Below are 18,952 nucleotides of genomic sequence, written 5' to 3' on the forward strand. Positions count from 1 at the left end.
TTGCTTGAGTTTCCTGGTCACCTGGCAAGTCCTCTGTCTCCTACCATATCACATTTACTCGACTCTTTGTCTTTACATGGAGGCAACTGTACAAATCCTGTGTACTCTTGTAGCCTCATTTATTTTACGTCTTCAGGATATAACTTTATGAAACACTTCTGGAAGCATTTAGGTTTTGAGAACAAATATGAATGCTTTGTGGTGCCACTGAATCACAGCTTGGTTTTAGGGTATGGGGTCATGAACCTTTCAAGGACGTTGGGAAAGGTCATGTTTTGTTTTGGCCTAAATGGTATCATTTAAAGAAAGGTTATTCATTTGAGGATAGGTTATGAATAACAGAGGCAATAGTGGAGAATAATGATAACAGTAATAAATATCAAAAAGTAAAATATGAATAACTTTAGACCAGACCAAAATTCTAGGCTCTTTAATTTTGCATAATTCATTTTAACTGTTGGAATTTGCCTTTCTTATTCGTGATCAGATGTTCCTTCCACCTACACAAAAAATAGAGTCAAACTCATAAAATCTGTATCGTTTTCCCCTGGCATATCACTCTTAGCCATTTTCCCATAATTCTTTGCCTACTCCTCTGCAGATTATACTCATCAGATTTCTCACTTTCCTTTAAATACCCCATTCACTCTTCTGCATTCAGAATTTTGCTCAAGTTATTTTCTCCTTTTGGAAAGCCTCTCCTTTTCCCTTCCCTCCTTTTCTTTTCACTCGCTGCTATCTCTTGTCCTCACTTGCCACACAGACACATATGCCAGTACCTCTGCCTCTTTCCCTGTTTAGATGTGGGTTCTTCTTTATGATACCTTCCAATGCTGTCAGACAGAAGGAATCACTTCTAACTTAGCATGTCAGGGCCCATTATTTACACTGTTCCTTCTCACTGTATGGTCTGTGGATCTGCAGCAGTGGCAACCTCCAAGTGTTGACTGGAAATGCAGGCACTTGAGTCTTGACCTGGAGTTAGAGAATGTGAATCTTCATTATACCCTGGTACTCAGAGCATCTTTATGTGCTTTGCTGTTTGAGAAATACTTTCTTAGAACAGGTTTCCAACTTTGCCTTTCACTAGATTGCTTTTGTGTCAGTGGATTCTAAAAGACCATGTCTTGAGATCAGAAACTCTATCTCCAGCTTTTGTCTGCAAGGCAGGTTGGAGAGCTTTACACACAGAAGGAGCCCTAAGTGTGTGCTGCTGAAAGAAAGCCTGTGCTTTCAGTGAGGGCACAGAGGGGCTCACCTATTATCTCAGTTTCTGCCTCTTACTTCTTTGAGAAAAGCAGCACTGATAGGATATGGGGAATGTGAGCCTTCAGAATCTCAGGTGAGTTCACTGTCGGAGAATTGTGTTTAAAGCATAGGAAAACACCTTAAATTAAGACTTTATTAGCAGGGTTATATCTGTATCACTCACGATTGTGATTTTGTTCCAGGAATCAGAGGTCAGTGCAAGACCCAGAATCAGATTTTGGTGCTTCTGATCTCAGGAAAATAGCACTGCTTTAGTTGATTACATTTTCTTTTTAAAGACTTGACAAGGCAGAGGCCTCATGATTCCAAAGGGTTTTTTTCTGCCTCCCATCTCAGTTTGTCTTCAGATTCGTTCTCTTAATGTCCCCATCTTCTCCATTTTCCCTGGCATTACCGATTCTTATTGCCATCACTTCTGCCTTCTCTTTTGGTCTCTACATATTGCTTTGCAGTTTTCTTAGTTATCCCACTAGTATTGAATAGTCAACTTTTCTCTATTGTTTTATTCTGGTGTTGTCCCTAATCACTCATCATATGTTGAATGTAATTATTACTGACAAGAAATCTAAATAAATGTAATAAATGTATAAAATAAAATAATAAATACAGTAATGAAGTAGATTAAAGAAATAGGAATAGAATGAAATAAATATGAATATATGATTACAAACAAAATGAAAATTAAAGATAACAAAACAGATGACTATTTGACTTACAGAAGAACAAACCCAGCAGAGGCTTGCCATCTTTTTGTGTTTTTGCAGTCAAATCTTGACCATGTGATATCTGCTATATCCATTTCTTTAATATTATTAAGATTACAAAACTGAATACTTCTGTCTACTTTTATTCATGACTTTTTAGAAGATGCATTTTAGATCTGTTCTCTGCCTGTGGCATTGGAATGGATGCAAAAATGAATTAGAAGAAACATGGCTTATTTTGCCTTCAAACCTTCGAGGTGCACACAATGAAATGGAGAGATAAGATGTGTACATATAACCAAAGAACAAGGTAGAAAGGTAAATTCAAACACGTATTTTAAAAAGTCTTTGTTCAGAGATCCAGGAGGTAGTCCATATGAAGACGTTGGCAGGCAGGTTATTAGGACATTAAGAGTGATTAGAGGAATTCTGATTGCCATTACTCACATTCCTCCTCTTCCCCAGTCCTCAGTGTTCTTTTCTCTCTGCCCTCCTCCCTTCTTTCCAGTAAGGGGTCACTTATTACCTTACCTTCTTTCTTTTTTTTATTTTTCTTTTATGGGTGAATATCTGTATGATGTCCATTCTGATGTCCACAGCTTCAAAGACATACAATTCTTTTTTTTTTTAAACTCCTTTACAAACCCTTTTTATGAACCCTTCTACAGAGAAGATTTTTTCCTCTCCTGCCTGTACAATTAGCCATGTGTTTGTTTTCATAAATACTCATTATTTAAAGCGTCTTTCCTTTAGGTTTTTCTGCCTACTTGTAATAATGGGAATTGGTCTTTCTCATGTATATCTGTGTTTTAGTTTTATCTCCCTAGTATTTATTGTAGTGGAAATTATAAAAATTTCAGGCTTGGAGGTGTTGGGGGAATTAAGTTAACAACAAAAATTTCATGCGAGAAATTCCTTCCACAACGTAGAAAGGAAAGAAAACAGCCTTATTATTGAATGAGCTTTTAATCAGAATGTGATGCATATTGTAGTTAATCCACTATGAGATTGCAAAGACAGAAATTTCAATCCTTTTTGTACCTGTTTTCAAGGTAAACAATAACTTGTCCTCAAGTAAGAAGGCTTGACAGCATCATTTGTCACTCACAATCTGTCTTAACTTCACCTGGTAATTGGGGTGACCAGTGGTGTTAGGTGTTAGGTAATTGGCTTTATCCAAAGGAAAACCAAAATTCTTTTATCTTTGTGTCAGGAGGTAATTTTGGAATTTGGAGCAGATACCTACCCAGGTTAGGCTCCTATTCTCCCATAGAAACTAGGAGATGGGCAAAATCTCCCTTGATGCTTACTTTTCAAAGAGATGGCACCCAGGTTTTTGAAAAAGGCATTCCTAGGTCAGGAAATGAACGAAAGACCTATCCAGTTTTCAAAAGGATTTATATATATTTCAAAGAGAGGACAAAGTCCTTAACGATTACAAGTGTTCTAAAGTAAATGTTCTGAGAAAGGAAGGATGCAGAATAAGGGGTAAGAATCACTTATTTTGAACTAGAAGAATTAAACCTCTTATTTTTAGTTTGTATTTGTTCTTACAGAGGGTAGATTATATTTCACTATTTTTAACTACTGCAGTTCAGAATTAAAGCTTTATTTTTCTGAGTTTGAGGTCAACCAGAGATTCATCTGAAGTTTATCTTTGACCTTGTGTAATGTATTAAATGTCTCCATGATGGACTATGATTTTAAAATCTGTTTGAATTTCCTTTGTTTTAATTCTTGTCATGATAAGAGTAATACAATTTGCTCTTTTAACCAATTTTAAGTGTGCCGTTTAGTGACATTAGGTGCATTTACATTGCTGTACAACTGTCTGCTCCAACCACGTCCAGATCTTTTCATTTTCTCCAACTGGATCTGTACCCTTTAAACACCAATTTTCCCTTCCCAGCCCCTGACAAACACTAGGCGTCCTGCCTATGAGCAATAAGTGAAAAGTTGTGTTTCCCCAGAACTTGAGAGACAAAGGTGTTTTCTTGAGAAACTAACTGGGAAAAATCAACTTTAAAACCTTTGCATGTGGTTCCCCCATTTGTGCAAGTGAGGCTACACTAATTACAAACAATCTCAGTCAGTGCACTTCCTCAGAATCATCTCATTTGTGCCACTCCATTACTTTCAAAGTAATAAAAAAGACTTTTCTAGTGAAATATTTTTTTGCTTATAATTCAGGCATTTTACTAATGTAGACTTGGCATTTTCCATGACCTTTGCTCCAGTGAATCTTTATTTTTCTTAATTGATCTTTTAGATCATATTGTGAAACACCACAAACTAAATATTGAACACTTCCTTCATATGTTTCATTAATAGTCTGCCATGGGCGTTGGGGAGGCTGATGTGAATCATGGCAGACTTTCTGCTGCAGTCAGAGAACCTTATTTAAAACCAAGTTTTGCTGTTTGCTGTGATGTCTTAAGGTAGGCACGTCACCTTTTTGGCCTAATTTCATCATCCATAAACAGGAAAATTATATTCCTTTCAGAATAAGTTATGTGAATTATCAAGTAAAATAAGACACGAACAGCAGCACTTTGCATTCTGTCAAAGCACAACTTATTTCTGTTCGCTAAGGTTCCCAGCACCTAGGGGAATGTGGAAGGTATTTGTTGAGTGAATGAACATATACTGTTCTCAAAGTTGAATCTCCTGGGGTTCCTTGCCACAAGTACTCCTGACTTGACTTATCATCTCCCCACTCTTTGTGTTCTTTTCATCAAACTTTCCTTTCCCAAGTTATGCTTCAGGTTCAAAAACTCAAGAATTCAGACTTTGAGTAATGATCTGAAGGAGCTCAAGGACTTTCTGTTACAGCTTTCCATCACCTTTTACTTTCTAAATGTGATTTCCTCTCCAAGGCTTTGGGTGGTAGGGGTGGGTAGGGGTGGGGGGTGGATTTAGAAATGTCAGTTGCAAACAGTCATCCTCTGGAACATACATGGTTAAGATGCAGAGTACTTTCTCTTGTTTCTGTTCAGTGTCAGCATGCCCAAGGGATTTCACCCTGGTCAAAAGATAAATGAGCTACAATAATATTGACTCAGACAATGTGAATCCAAATGAAGCAGTATGCAGTGTCAATCCCAGGAGTCCCTGTATGGACACTTGGGTGGTAGCTCACTGAGAAGCTCTTGTTCAGTGTCACCATGCACATGGTAAATGCAAACACATGGATTATGAGGCATAACCAACTCACACTGACAAAGGCAGGTGGCAGTCTCAGTATTCTATTGAACATAAATTGATCAATTTTATGAGAAAACACCTCCCTAAAGATGATCTGGGAAAAGTAATGAGTGTTCAGCAGCCAAAGGTGTGGAAAACAAATGAAGGAGTTACTGTATTTTTCTGGACTGAGAATCAGCCAGTAGAATAACTCTGTTTGGAAGATTGCAATTATTCAATCAGTAGTCCAGAATATGTCCTATGTGCCTGGCTTCATGCTCGCCCTAGGAGACAAAATGAATCAGATGTTAGTTAGTCTTGTTTGCAAGAGTCAAGACATACATACTTAATTGTAGTTCAAGATAAGCAATTACACTGTCCAGACCATAAGGGAAGCACAGTGAAAGGTGTAAGGGGAAGGGAGAAATTACATCTGACACAGGGAAGCAGGGAGGCTTCCTGAAACAAGTGGTTTAGGTCTTGAAGGACGGGCAGCATTTGTGCAGGTGGAAAGGGAATGAAGGACATTGCAGACAGAAGGAACGATTAGAGGGGAAGGAAGGCACAGGGGTGATTTATGACACCATCTGTGAGTGAACCTGTGACGAGAGTCCAGGTTATACTAGAAGGAGTGGTGCAGAAAAGGACTGGAAAGAGGCGTTCGCTGTCAGATCCTGGAGCATCCAGAATGTCATATGAAGGACATGCGGGAAATAACATTAGGATGTGCTGTGTGGGAAGATTGCTTTGGTCCTTGTCATCAGTCAGCCTTTACAGGTGTCCCCTTGACACCCAAAGCTTACCTAACACTATTTCTATAGCTTTCTTATTTGTGATGTGGTAAACATCTCTTCCTTTGGATTTAGAGGATAGCATTTCAGTCTGCTTTTCAGGCCCTGGTGGATGGAAGGAATTATTACGTTTAAAAACAATTGGATTTTAGGTTAGCCTAATGAATACACACATTTGCTCACCTTTCTCTTTTTCAGAAATAGCAAAACAATTAAAAATAATAGTGCCCTTTATTTCTCTAGCAGATACAAGGTCACATAGGTGAAGGGGTTACTGACTAGATCCCCTCGTATGCTGAATCCTTTTCTAATTGGAGGAATAAAGGCTACCTTCTGTTTTGTGACTCTTTTTCTTTGGTGTCTTACATTCAGATTTGACATTAGTCTTTAAGTATCCAGAATGCTAGAAGAAGTGTAATCACCTTCAATTAGCTATGCTGATGGAGCACAGCATTATAGTGAAATCCACCAGTGTGTCTTATGTCTCATTTTAGCTAGTCATTATGCCACTGTTCCTCCATCAACTGGCCATAGGAATGCATTAGCAAATTAGAAAATTGATTTGAATTTCCCACTTTTTTTTCCCAGTTAAGAATTCATGACCCTTAACTATAAAACCACCTCAACCAGGAAGACTACACCCCACAAGAGAACTTTCCATAAATTTCTCAAAGCTTGGGTTATTGCCGGGATATCTTCCACAGTCCAAACCCCCTTCTTCTGAAAGATCTTCTGTCAGCATTTTGAAACTGTGCCAAGGATCCTAATGTGTGGAGATAATATGAAAGAATTCCTAAAGTCGGTTAGGTTTGAGGACAATTGTAAATTATTCATAAGTAATTTAGTTTTACAGTGTGCTCTGGCATTCTAAAAGGACCTAAGAAGTCCTATAGAAAATGATAACTTTTTAGCTTAATAGAGCACCTAATTATTATGACCTGGTGTTTCTTTAAAATGATGGTGAAACACCAAAATATAACCTCTCAATATCATTCTGTAGAAGCCCAAGCTGGACAATATGGATCAGTAAGCAACCTTTAATGGGTCCAAGGTAATCTGAGAATAAAATTTTATCAAGAGGTTTGAATTTGGTAAGTGCATATATTAGGGCTATATATCAAATCCATCCTTTACCTACCAGGATTTACATGAAAAAAAATTTTTTTTATAACTTGGCAACCCTTTAAAACCTTTCTGTGTCAACAGAGCTGCTCCATCTGATATTATTTTCATGACTCCGAAGAAACACCAAAGGGGACTGAAATAATAAGACATTAATTTTAGCTGCAGAATGCCGATGTTGCTGACCCTGTGGGGTTATTGCAGAGTGAGATTAATTATGCAGATCTGCCACCCTAGGCTTTGGAGTTGAAGTACCCTGTTGTAATTCACTGCAGGATCATTCATGTAGCCAGCATATTGATATGATTATTATTCCACCAAGGTTTTATCTGCCCCTAGACAATTACAGAACCACTTACCAGCATCTCTCATTGACTTCTTATTTAAAATTCCCAGGGCCACGGCAGGCATTCAGGTCCTTTTGTTGGAGACAGCTACAGATCAATGGCATGAAGCAACATGGGATTTTCCTCAGGACATGATGAATGCCGAGCTTGTTTGCTAAGCAGAAGATAGACATTCAGTTTCCAGTAGAAAATAGTGTTTCCGGTCTTGTTGTCCTTAACACCAACTTTTAAACTACTAACAGCAAGAGGAGAGAGGGAACATACAGTGAAAAGAAAGATCCAGAGATTTGGGGTTTCACTTCGAATACAGGCTTCTCTATTTACTACCTATGGAACTTTGGGGAAATCACCATTTCTGCAAAGTGTGATCTATATGAAATGCCAAACTCCTGGCAGTCTTCAGAAGTTTAAATGTATATGTGTGTGAAGAAAACTTTGTGAATGGCAAAGTGTTGTAATAATATTTTCTGTGCTAATGGCTATGGGTTCCATTCATAGATCTTTAGTGTCATTATAATCTAACTTACTTCTCATGGCCCTATTGCTTGCATAATGTCCCGTTCACTCCTGTAGTCACTAGTACTGCTTCCCAGTGCGAAGCGTGGTAACCATGCATTGTTGATGTGATTAGAAGCTCCAAGGAATGCATGTCCTTGAAATGATGGACAGAATAAAATTCCTGTTCCTCCTCTGTGGTTTTAGGGACTTCATACCTACAGGATGATAGTCATCTAATTAGCATTTTTCAATATGTTTTTCTTTCTGTTCTAGGATCAGTGGCAAAAAATATGGCTTGCTTGTATTATAATTTTGCCTTGGATGTCTTTCTTCCTTATGCATGGGGGCATTTCAGAGTACTATCTGTTTTTGGAGTCCAGCTGTAACTGCAGCTCCAGGGAGTCTTCCCACCCCTCACCCTTTGGTGGAAACCCTTTCAGTGGAAACCCCTTTCCTCACTCCATCACCCTCACCCTCCCATACCCTGTTAAAATGCAGGTGACTCCTTCTGCACAGCATGTTGCTTGGCCCCATCCAGTTACTTAATGACATGAGCAAACACAGCTAACCTGCTATGCACAGTTTAAAAATAATAGCAAATACTCTTTTAGGTATTTTGAAATATGTTAACACATACAATCTCTTCAATGAATATATGAAGTAAGAACTATTAGTCTCCCCATTTTGCAATTGGAGAAAATGATAAGGGAGAGACAAATGTGAATGGAGGGAACATGAAGTTAAGGGAATTCCATACAATGGGCCCATTGTGCTGACCCCCACATATTTTCTTTTCCAAGAAGCAGTTTACCTGCAGTCCTGCCTGGCTCAAATGGATACACAATGTCACATTCCTCAGCAAACTACCTGTTATCTGCAGGAGAAATGCACTGCAATATGTGGAACATATGTTACCCTTAAGGGGTGACTTTTGTGATACTTATACAGACCAGATTCCAGAATTCAGGGAGGTAAGGATAATTCCCCTTAACCATAAAATCTGTCAGAACAGGTTGCAGTTAGCATGGGCTGAAGTATTCTTGAGTGGTCACGGCAGTGGGGTTTTGAAAGTTTGATATCATCCTTCTGTCGGTCAAAGGTCAAGAGGTGGATCTCAGTGGGACTCTGGAAACTTCCCTGGGATTCTCTAATAAAACTGGATGACAGAAGAGGCACAGTGTCTCTCTCTTCTCTGAGAGAACCCACTGTCTCTCATTTTCCCTTTCCCATCCCTTCTAATAAACTCATGCCTGATACTCTGATACTTTCAGACTTGATTGAAAGAATCAGGGCTTGAAGGTGGGCAGGGAGCCTTCATGCTGCCTCAGTTTCCCAGAAGACCCCAGCCCTGTAACAAAAATAAGGCACAAAGAGATTCAATAACTTGCCCAGTGTTCTATAGGAATTATGTGGCCGAGTCAGCAGTTGCATGTTTAACTAAAAAAATAGACTTTTGAGCTCACAAGGTATAATAAGTCATATCCAAGTTGGAGATCCTTACTAGGTTGTGAGTTCCTGAATTCCTGGGCAGCGTAAGATGTGTATAATCCTGTAGTATTTAGTATAGGGACTCCATGTTGTAGCACTCAGTTATGATTAATCAGCTTGGACTGGAAAAAATGCCCCCAGAAAGCTTACAGTGCAGCTGCAAAATGCGCCCCCCCATTGTTCTCTGTCAATATTTTTTTTAGTACATGTTCTGCCCTCCTGCTCAATTTGCCTGTCAAAGCATTTTAAAACCTCATATTAAGCACGGCTTGAACACCTCTCTGAGAGGGAGGCCTGTGTTTTTTGTAAGGAGCTGTATGGTGAAGATAAGGCATACTTGTTGAAATTAGGGTCACTTGAGTCTTTAGTGGTTTATGGATTGGTAGGTAATAACACTATAAAATTCCAGCTCATTTTCATTCTTATGTAAGATGGATTGCAGGGTCTTACTTTCTTTGCAATAAAGTCACCAATTGCCAAATGCATATGAAAAGAACTGCGCCTAGAGTCTCCAACCCCTCCCCTCCCCGTGTAACTAGTGGACTGAGGTCACAGCCCAGACTATGGGATCGGTGGGTACACATTGCCATCTGTCAGGATGATCCTGATGCCCAAAAATTGGTGAAAGAAGCCATAGAATTTTCTCAACAGGGACACAGACTCACACAGACCTCCTCAGTGTTAGTTCCAAAGGGGATTTTCTTTTAACACTTTAGATACAGAGGCATGGGATTTTCTTTAGGATTTGCTTTTTCTTTTATTATTATTATTTAAAAAATTTTGTTTTTGGCTTATGTAAATTCCCATAAGACTTGTGACCTTAACTTTGCATCAGGGACAAGTTTGGGGATAGGAATGGGGAGGATGCCAAACAGGCTGCTTTCTCCAGTGGTCTGAGACTGTGTGGATGTGGAAGCTGTGCTTTGTCAGCCTGGTATACGCTGAGTCCTTTGTGAAGGTTCTACTTTAATTGTTGACTTTAACTCTTCCTAATAAAACTAGTTGTGGAAACAGAGGCACAGGACAATAAAATGCACAGCCCAAGTCATGCAGTGAGTTAATGGCACAGTCAGGACTAGGGTCCTGGACTCAACCCACCTCTTCTCTTGTAATTGAGCATGAGGAGCCCTTGAGAGCTGAGTGGACTCGGGGTTCCAGCCCCTGAACTCAAGGGGAGGTTCTGCTGTGGTCTGATGAATGAACTCCAGCAAGGCACTCGGTTTTCTGACAGAATCAAGGGGATGGTACAAGGGTGTGCTCTCTGAAGGGTCAGCTGACTTTGGCTTTCACGATCCATTTATTTTTCATTTCTGAAGATGGGATCTTGGTGATATCTGCTTACCCCAGTGCCCGGGGAGCTTGCTTACTGAGGGTAGCCTTAGCCACCTGTGGATAGGTACCTATGAACAGGTGTGTAAAACTGCATATTTGTATCACATTTCACCATTTATGAGGTCTTTTCATCAACTTCCAGTGTGACCCCACAGCATCCTTTGAGGTGATAATTTAGTATCCCTACTTTATTGATGAGGAGACCAGTATCCAGAGGGGTTGCATAAATAATCCAAGACCACAGCTAAACAGTGACCAATGGACACAGGATCAGAGACTGACTGTGTCCTAGGGGCATGTTCCTCTCACCACCCAGAAGTCATCCTATATTTGTTTACTGTGTAACAGCACTAGACCCCAGGCTGTGGATGCACACCTGGAGTCCTGGTCTGAAGAGGGGTGATAAGATAGAACCTAAACAAAACAGGTAGGGTAGAACTTTCTCAGGGCTCTAGGAGAGGAACAGTACCTGCTCCCAGGTTTTAGAGAAAGAATAGTTATTTTGGGGGAGGTAAGATAAGAAAGAACCAGCAAAGACTGCAGAGGGGAGGTAGGGCTTAGGAGAGATGCTGGGAAAGGTAGATTCATTTTCTTTCAGTGATAGCCAATTCAGTCTCAAGTGCAAAACCAGCAGCATCTTGTGGATTGAGGATTTATTTGGAATATATGGCTTGGGTTCTCCCTTTCCAGTTCAGAACTTTGACCATCTATATCAATATTTCTAGGTGGACCCTAATAGCTACATTGCAACCAAGAAAGAGTTCATGGTCTAATAACTTTGGTTAATGTTTTGTTCAACCAAGTTGACCATAATATTTACTTGACAGATTATCTTGAACCTTTAAAATGCCAATGTTTATTGTGAATCTTCAGGGATATGATACATTACTTTTCAGACTCATTTTTTTTTTTTTTTTTTTTTGTGGAGGGGCAGAACACTTGGCCAGGACCATGAGCATTTGCAGTACTCACTATAGGACACAATAGTTTTAAATATGCAATTTAGGGAGATTGTATTGAACTTGGCCATTTACTTTCCTGTTTTTTTTTTTTTTTTCTCTCTTTTTATTTTATGTGTGTCTGCTCCCAAGCTGTGAGATTCCTGATTATAAGAACAGGGTGCTTATTTCTGTATACTGCACAGCTTCTATTCAAGCATATGGAATAGGAGCTCGGTAAATACTGCTTGATGAGAGCACAGGTTGGTGCTTTAGACTCAGAAGCCAGAGTGCACAGTCTTGATGGATATATCTATGAAAACTTGGCTGCAGGATTTTTTCTTGTGTCCTTTCTGACAGTGTGCCATGAAGGTGCCTTTCTCTTGCAAGGCTCACAGGACTGTGATCTTCCAACCATCCCTTTGAATTACAGAGGTTATTAGTGGCCATGTCACTACATGAAATTTAAGGAGCGAAAACCTCAGTTGACCAAGAAGCTTTTCTGTGCTGGAAAAGTAATTAATTCACTAAACTGGAAGTGACTGGATCTTGGTCTACAAGGTGATAAGACTCTTTTGTGTCTGTGGTTGTTGTAATTACACCGAATTCCGGACTTGAACTTCAAATGACATAACAGGACCCCAGTGAGTTGCTTCCTCCTCTCAGAAGGCAGGTGCTTCGCGGGGTGGGCTTCTGTATGCCTAGGAATTGCAACCACCATGAGAACAGGGGTGGTTTCTGTCTTTCCTCTTCCTGTTTGTTTCCAGAGCTAGATAAATTTTACTGAGTGAAATAGGAAAAATATTAGAACCTCTCATCATCAGTTTTCCTCCTTCCAGCCCTGGAGTTCCTGGGAATAAATCCTTGTCATGCCACAGTATGTGTGGGACTTAATTGATTTTCTTAGTTTAAAGGTGTAGATGTGTGTGAGCGTGTGTGTAGATATATATAAAGTTCTTCTGTATCTTTCTGTAAGGTTTTTTATTTCGTGGGGAAGGATTGAACTTAGGGGCACTTAACCACTGAGCCACATCCTCAGCCCCATTTTGTGTTTTATTTAGAGACAGGGTCTCACTGAGTCACTGAATGCCTCGATTTTGCTGAGGCTGGCTTTGAATTTGAGATTCTCCTGCCTCAGCCTCCCAAGCTGCTGGGATGGCAGGCATGCACCACCACACTGGGCTTCTTGTTGTTTTAAGCACCCTTTAACTTTAAACAAGCAAAAATGTCCTATATATTTTATAGAAACAAATATTAACAGTAAAATACATAAATTTACAACTTGTTGATTTTTTTTAACAAATGTGTCATTGAGTAACCATCATCAAGGAATCAGCATTTTCGGACTCCACAAGCTTCACTTTTATCCCTCCCCATTATTGTCTGCATAACATTAACATTTTCTAATCTGAATTCATTAAGTTACAAAATATTTCCTTTTTGACTTGAAATCTCCATCCCATTTGCTCCTTTCAAATTTAAGGAAAACAAAACAAAACAAAAAAATCAAACTTATTGCATCCTCACCAAACTTTAACACTGTGTATTAATATAGAATTTATACTCACAGAGCCTCTTTTCACCTGTTGGGAGCATCATCTGATCCTCTGTATCACTGTGGAAGGTCAGAGGTTTTTACTGTACTTTTTAAAAATGAGGATTTGAAGGCCAGAAGGTCAGGCTTCATCATAGAGTCTATCACAATAATCTTGACTTTTCGGGAAGTTATAGAGCCCAAGCTTAACTTTTTGGCTTGCTCCTTTGAACATTTTGCAAACACAGCTCTAAACCTGGACCCAGTACATGCAAGAGCAGGACATGGCAAATATGAACATTGCCACAATGGTCCACTGTAAATGTGGATCAAGTTGCTTGGGCTCATCTTTGAAAATATTAATGGTAACTCATGTTGTCTGTTGCTGCTCAGTTTCAAGTGTTTCACATCTATTATCTCACTTGATAAAAACTGTAATAACTAGTCCATGATTGATAGTATTTATGATCCTGACCATGCTGGGTCCACCACAGGAATTATTAATAATATTCCTCATGACAAATGGTGAGGTTGTATTAATTCCTATCATTCCCCTGTTCAAGTGTCCCCAAACATGGAATCATTCATCATCAACTTTTCCACCTACTCCTGAACTCATTTAGAAGTACCCATGAACCCTAGCATGTCAGTCTTAAATTGGTCATGAGGAGTGAGCAGGTTATAGCCCTTCCTAAGTGGTCACTGTATTTGCCCCACTTCTCTTCTCAGAATGTCCAAGATCATGCAAACATAGAACTCCAACTTAGTGCTCTTTATAAATTGCTCTTTCACCTCCCTCTCTGAAAATTCAGTTCTAGTTCTCCCCATGAGACAGAGGACTTCATGATGATATTTCTTCCCTCACCCCAGAGAGCATGTTGCTATTCAAAATACCAAAGAACAAAAGGAAATCAATCTGCTCACATTCTATTCCAAGCTTCCAAAGATGGCAGGTGGTATATTATGTTGTATCTGTCCTCTCTGAGTTCTGAGCACTTTGAAGCTATGGGGGAAGGCAATACCTAAGAGGAGTGTGCTAATATTTTCTGGTGTGAACTTTGGCTCTGCTGTTCTATCAGTAAAGGTTAACAGCACTGACTTGGTAAGCCAAAAGTTGAGGCAGTTCACTGATCTCTCCCTGTGTGTCTATTGCTGGACTTTTCTGGAACATTCAGTGCTTAATGACAAGACTGTTATTTTGAAAGCAAAGGTTGAAAATAGAAACCATATTTAGGTTAAAACAGCCTTCATTTATTTAAACTGCCTAGAAGGGCTCAAAAATCATTTGTTCAGTTTTTTAAAAAGAAAAATTATGTCACATAAAAATATATTTTTAATCAGTATACAATAGAAGTGACCTTTTTTAGAGTGGAGCTGTGTGAATCTTTTTCTCGTGTGTTGAATCATGTAACTACTGCCATAATCAGGGTACAGAACTGCTGTGTGTCCCTATACTGTTCCTGTGTGCTTTTCCTTTGTAGTAACCCTCACCTGCCATCCTGACCACCGTGCTCTGCCTTTTTGAGAGTGTCATTTAAATGGAATCATACAGTAGGTAACCTAGGTTGATCCAGAGTGCTTATCAATAACAATATATAAAACTCGTTGCTTAAGTTTGCTAAATTGTATTCTGTTTTATTGAATGCACCAAAGTTTGTTGATCTGTTTACCTAGTGAATGACATTTGAATTGTTTCCAGTTTGAGGCAATTAATAATAGAGCTGCTAAAATATTCATGTAGAGCTCTTTGTGTGAACATAGTTTTTATTCTCTTGGGGAAAATTCTTAGGAGTGAGATTGTGGTGCTGTATGGCAAGATGATGTTTAACTATGTAATAAAACTGCAACTGTTTTCCAGAGAGTCTAAACTATTACATATTCCACCAGTATGGGAGTTCCAGTTGCTTTGCATTCTCTTCAGCTCTTGTTATTTTCAGTAATTTTTAAAATTTATTCTGAAAAGTGTGTAATGGTATCCCATTGTGGTTTTAATTTACATTCCCCTAATGGTTAATGATTTGAACATCTTCTCACATGTTTATAGTCTGCATATCCTTTTTCATAAAGTACCTCTTCATGACTTAACATTTTAAAATTATGCTGTTTGCAATATGTTTCCTCCAGCTATATTCTTTTTAAAAAAAAATAGTTTCCAATATTTTAGGGCCTTTCTCCTTCCATGTAAGTATTAGAATGAACTCAGCTGCATCTAAAAATATCTTGCTAAGATTTTGATTGGAATGAACAAAATCTGTACATGTCAGTTTTGGGAATATTGACATCTTCTCAATGTTGAATCTTGTATTCATGAATATGGTATATCTCTTTTATCATTTTCTGTTACTACTATAACGAATTGCTAGAAAAAATACTTTAAAAGCACCCATGTATTATTGCACAGTTCCTGTGAATCAGAAGGCTAAGAAGGGTATGACTTAGCTGGGTCTCTACTTAGGGTTTTACAAGGCTAGATACCTAGCTGTCAGCAAGATTGTATTCCTTTCTGGATGCTTTACAGATGAGTTATGGAACACTTCAATTTCTTTAATAGTTATAGGACTATTTGGGTTGTCTATTTCTTTTTTTTTTAATTTTGGTAGTTTAAAGTTTTCGATATGTTGGGTCATTTCATCCAACTTTTGGAATTGATGTGCCTAGAGTTTATAGAATAGTTTTATTACAATTTTAATGAGTCTGTGATCAGTAGTTACATCACCTCTTTCATTCCTATTATTAGTGATGTGTATCTTCTAGAGCTATATTAATTTTATTGTTCCTTTTAAAGAACCCATTTTTTGTTTCTTTTTTTTTTTTTCTACTTTTTTCTTTCTATTTTTTTGATGTTCTTTGATCTCTACTCATGTTTTCCTGCATTTTTCTTGCTTGGTTTATCTTTCCCTTCTTTTTCTTGGAAGTTTAGATCATCTACTTGACATATTTCTTCTTTATTTTTCTTTAGTTCAAGAAATTATCCTCTAGGCACACATTTGGTATGCTGTATTTTAATTTTAGTTCAAATTCAAAATATTTTCTAAATTTCCTTGGGACTTTCTCTTTAACATATGAATTATTTACAAGTATATTTTTAAATTTTGAAGTGTTTGGAGACTTTCCTTTATATTTTGGATGTCTTGTTTAATTCTATGGATAGAGAATATATTCTCAATTACTTTCAATTTGTTATGGTTTGATTTATGGTACATGATATGACCCATCTTGGTTAATGTCCTCTGTATACTTAAAAAGAACATGCTGTTATGTTGTGCCATATAAAATACATGTATTAAAGCTGCATTCACTGAGAAAGACAGATTAGAATATGCGTCCTTCATTTTACTGAGAATTAAAGAATTCATGTTCCTTAGCTAAAACTTGTTTACTGATAAATATCAGATTCTGAAATACTCTTCACAAGGATTCTCTTACGATTTAAAAATTATGAACTAGAAAAGAGATTGATGATTAAAACAATCCTGATTTCTCAATAAATGCTATGTCCTTTTCTGTAAAATGGTATAATTTTGCTGTGCCCTTCAAGGGTGTGATTGTCACATTTTGAAGGTTGTACCAATTCAAAACGTACTCAAACTTTCTCAGTAAATTAGAGAAGGGAAAAGGAAAAATATATGGATGGGATCAGGAGGACTCTGGCAAGTGATGTGGTAGCAGGGTTGACCCCACATGGGGATGGTCATCTAGAGTTCATGCCTTAGTATTAATGGCCAGGTTTTCAGTGGGTAGATCATAGCCAAGGGCATCTGTCAACAGTGCCAGAAATGAAACAAGCCATAGCAGTTTCATGGCCACAAGAGGTTTATCTGGCTGTGTTAGTCAGCTTTTTATCACTGTGACCAAAAAACCTGACAGAAACAACTGGGAGGAGGTAAAGTTTATTTGGACTCACAGTTTCAGACATCTCAGTTCATAGTCATCTGGTGCCATGGCTTTGAGCCTGAGGTGAGGCAGAACATTATGTCAGAGGGCATGGTGGAAGAGAGTCGCTCAGCTCATGGCAGCCAGGAAACAGGAAGGGGCTAGTAGGGACAAGATAAATCTGGTGCATCCTGATAACCTATTTTCTCCAGCAGGGTCCCACTTTCCAGTAGTTCATTGAGTCCTCAGTGGATTAATCCATCAATGAGGTTAGAACCCTCATGATTATTCCATCATTCCCCTAAAGCCTACCTCTGGACACATGAGACATTGGGAGACATTCTAGACATCAACTTAGAACAAGATTTTACAGGGTACAAAATGAGGTTTCTTGGAAGGAGAACTGACAACCACCTGGAGGATATTCCATTTCCAAGCTGTAAGCAGTCTGTATGAATACGGAGCAATACATGGAATTGGGAAGCTGGGAGAAATCAATCTTATGGCCTGGTGAAATGCCACCGTGGAGAAGAAATGCTGAAAAATGTTGACCCAGAGCAATACCAGCCTTGGGGCAGCAAAGCTAGCTTCAGCCTATCACCTGTTGGTCTTACCAGGGAATCTAGTAATTGGAGTGATTCTGAGGTAAAGAGGTTCTGAAGTTCATCAAGCTAGAGAATGCAGACTTTAGAAAATTCCTTATATAGGGACAGATGTTACAATGCTGAGCACATGTTAACAATCCTCATTAACTTTTTTTTTTGATTGCACAGAACTAAATACATATTTGCTACATGATGTAGGCATCTAAGTTGATACATTAGAAAACAATGGCATTAAATATGAGAGAAGTACTAATACCTAAGGGGAGGAGTATAGAAATGTCCATACAGTAAATAAAATGAATAACACAGAAAAGTGTAGCTTGGAATTTTTTATATGTAGGTTCCAGACGTCTGAAGCAAGAGTAAGATCTGATGGGCCCCACACAGTAATCTAAAGCTCAACTGTAATTCAGATACAGGGAGCCATTGCCTTATCAGGCAGGTTCCTTTGTTTTCTGTCAGTTTTCCCATCTTGGACCCAACACCCCCTTACCTTAGGAAACAAGAACCAAAATTGTATTACTGTTTACAATAATAAAATTCCAAGGTTGAATGCAAGATGATTTTAAATGAACCAGCATTCTCTGAGGAGTTTCAGATCAGCCAACCGCCTCCTGCTAACCTTGGTACCTTTAGTCTGTCAGAACTATCTCCTTCAATCACGTTTCTTTTCATTGTGCTTTGTTTTAATTCATCACAGGGAAGGACTGATCCTAGATGTGTGTTTGCACACAGGTTACTTTGGATTAGCTTTCCTCAGTGACCTCTCTGCTGCCTCTGGCATAGTCCAATTACTCTTGGGAATATCAATTAAGGTCCTCAATCACACTAATTAGAATGTCTTATAAGTATTGCTTTAGGAGTTCAGCAGCTTATAAACAAGCAAATTGGGAAAATCTAGAGGTGTGCATGGGTTTTTAAAATAAGCAAAAGCAGTTCAGAAGGCCAGATTGTTTCAGTATAGCCAAGTAGTAGGGCTAAAATTACTGTGCCCTGAATCTCCAATGAACTGTCTAGTTGCTCTTGCTGACAAGGATTAATGCAGAATTATTAATTACTTTTATTAATGACTTGGATGAGGACATAGGTAGCATGCTGATCGAGTTTGTAGATAACACAAAGCTAGGAGGATAGCAATTACTATGATAGCCCCAGGACCCAAGATGATTTTAAGACAGAATTTAGTGACAGTCCATCCAGTACATGCCTAACAGTGTGACCTTCATAATGCACAACTTGATAATTATATCACTCCTCTAATCAGAAAA

General features: G+C 38.6%; 1 protein-coding gene and 1 long non-coding RNA gene across 4 annotated transcripts in view; one reads left to right on the forward strand and one right to left on the reverse strand.

Moving 5' to 3' along the window:
• Il1rap (interleukin 1 receptor accessory protein) overlaps positions 1–18,952 on the forward strand; it is a 134,209-nt gene that overhangs the window by 19,186 nt on the left and 96,071 nt on the right. The window lies entirely within an intron of this gene.
• Positions 5,246–14,209, reverse strand: LOC124992827 (uncharacterized). Its single transcript, XR_007110194.1, has 4 exons — positions 14,131–14,209; positions 13,241–13,287; positions 7,429–7,570; positions 5,246–5,440 (listed from the first exon to the last, which is right to left on the reverse strand). It is a non-coding gene; the product is annotated as an uncharacterized LOC124992827 (long non-coding RNA).

The sequence above is a fragment of the Sciurus carolinensis genome, chromosome 9 (assembly GCF_902686445.1).
Source record: "Sciurus carolinensis chromosome 9, mSciCar1.2, whole genome shotgun sequence".
Taxonomy (NCBI): domain Eukaryota; kingdom Metazoa; phylum Chordata; class Mammalia; order Rodentia; family Sciuridae; genus Sciurus; species Sciurus carolinensis.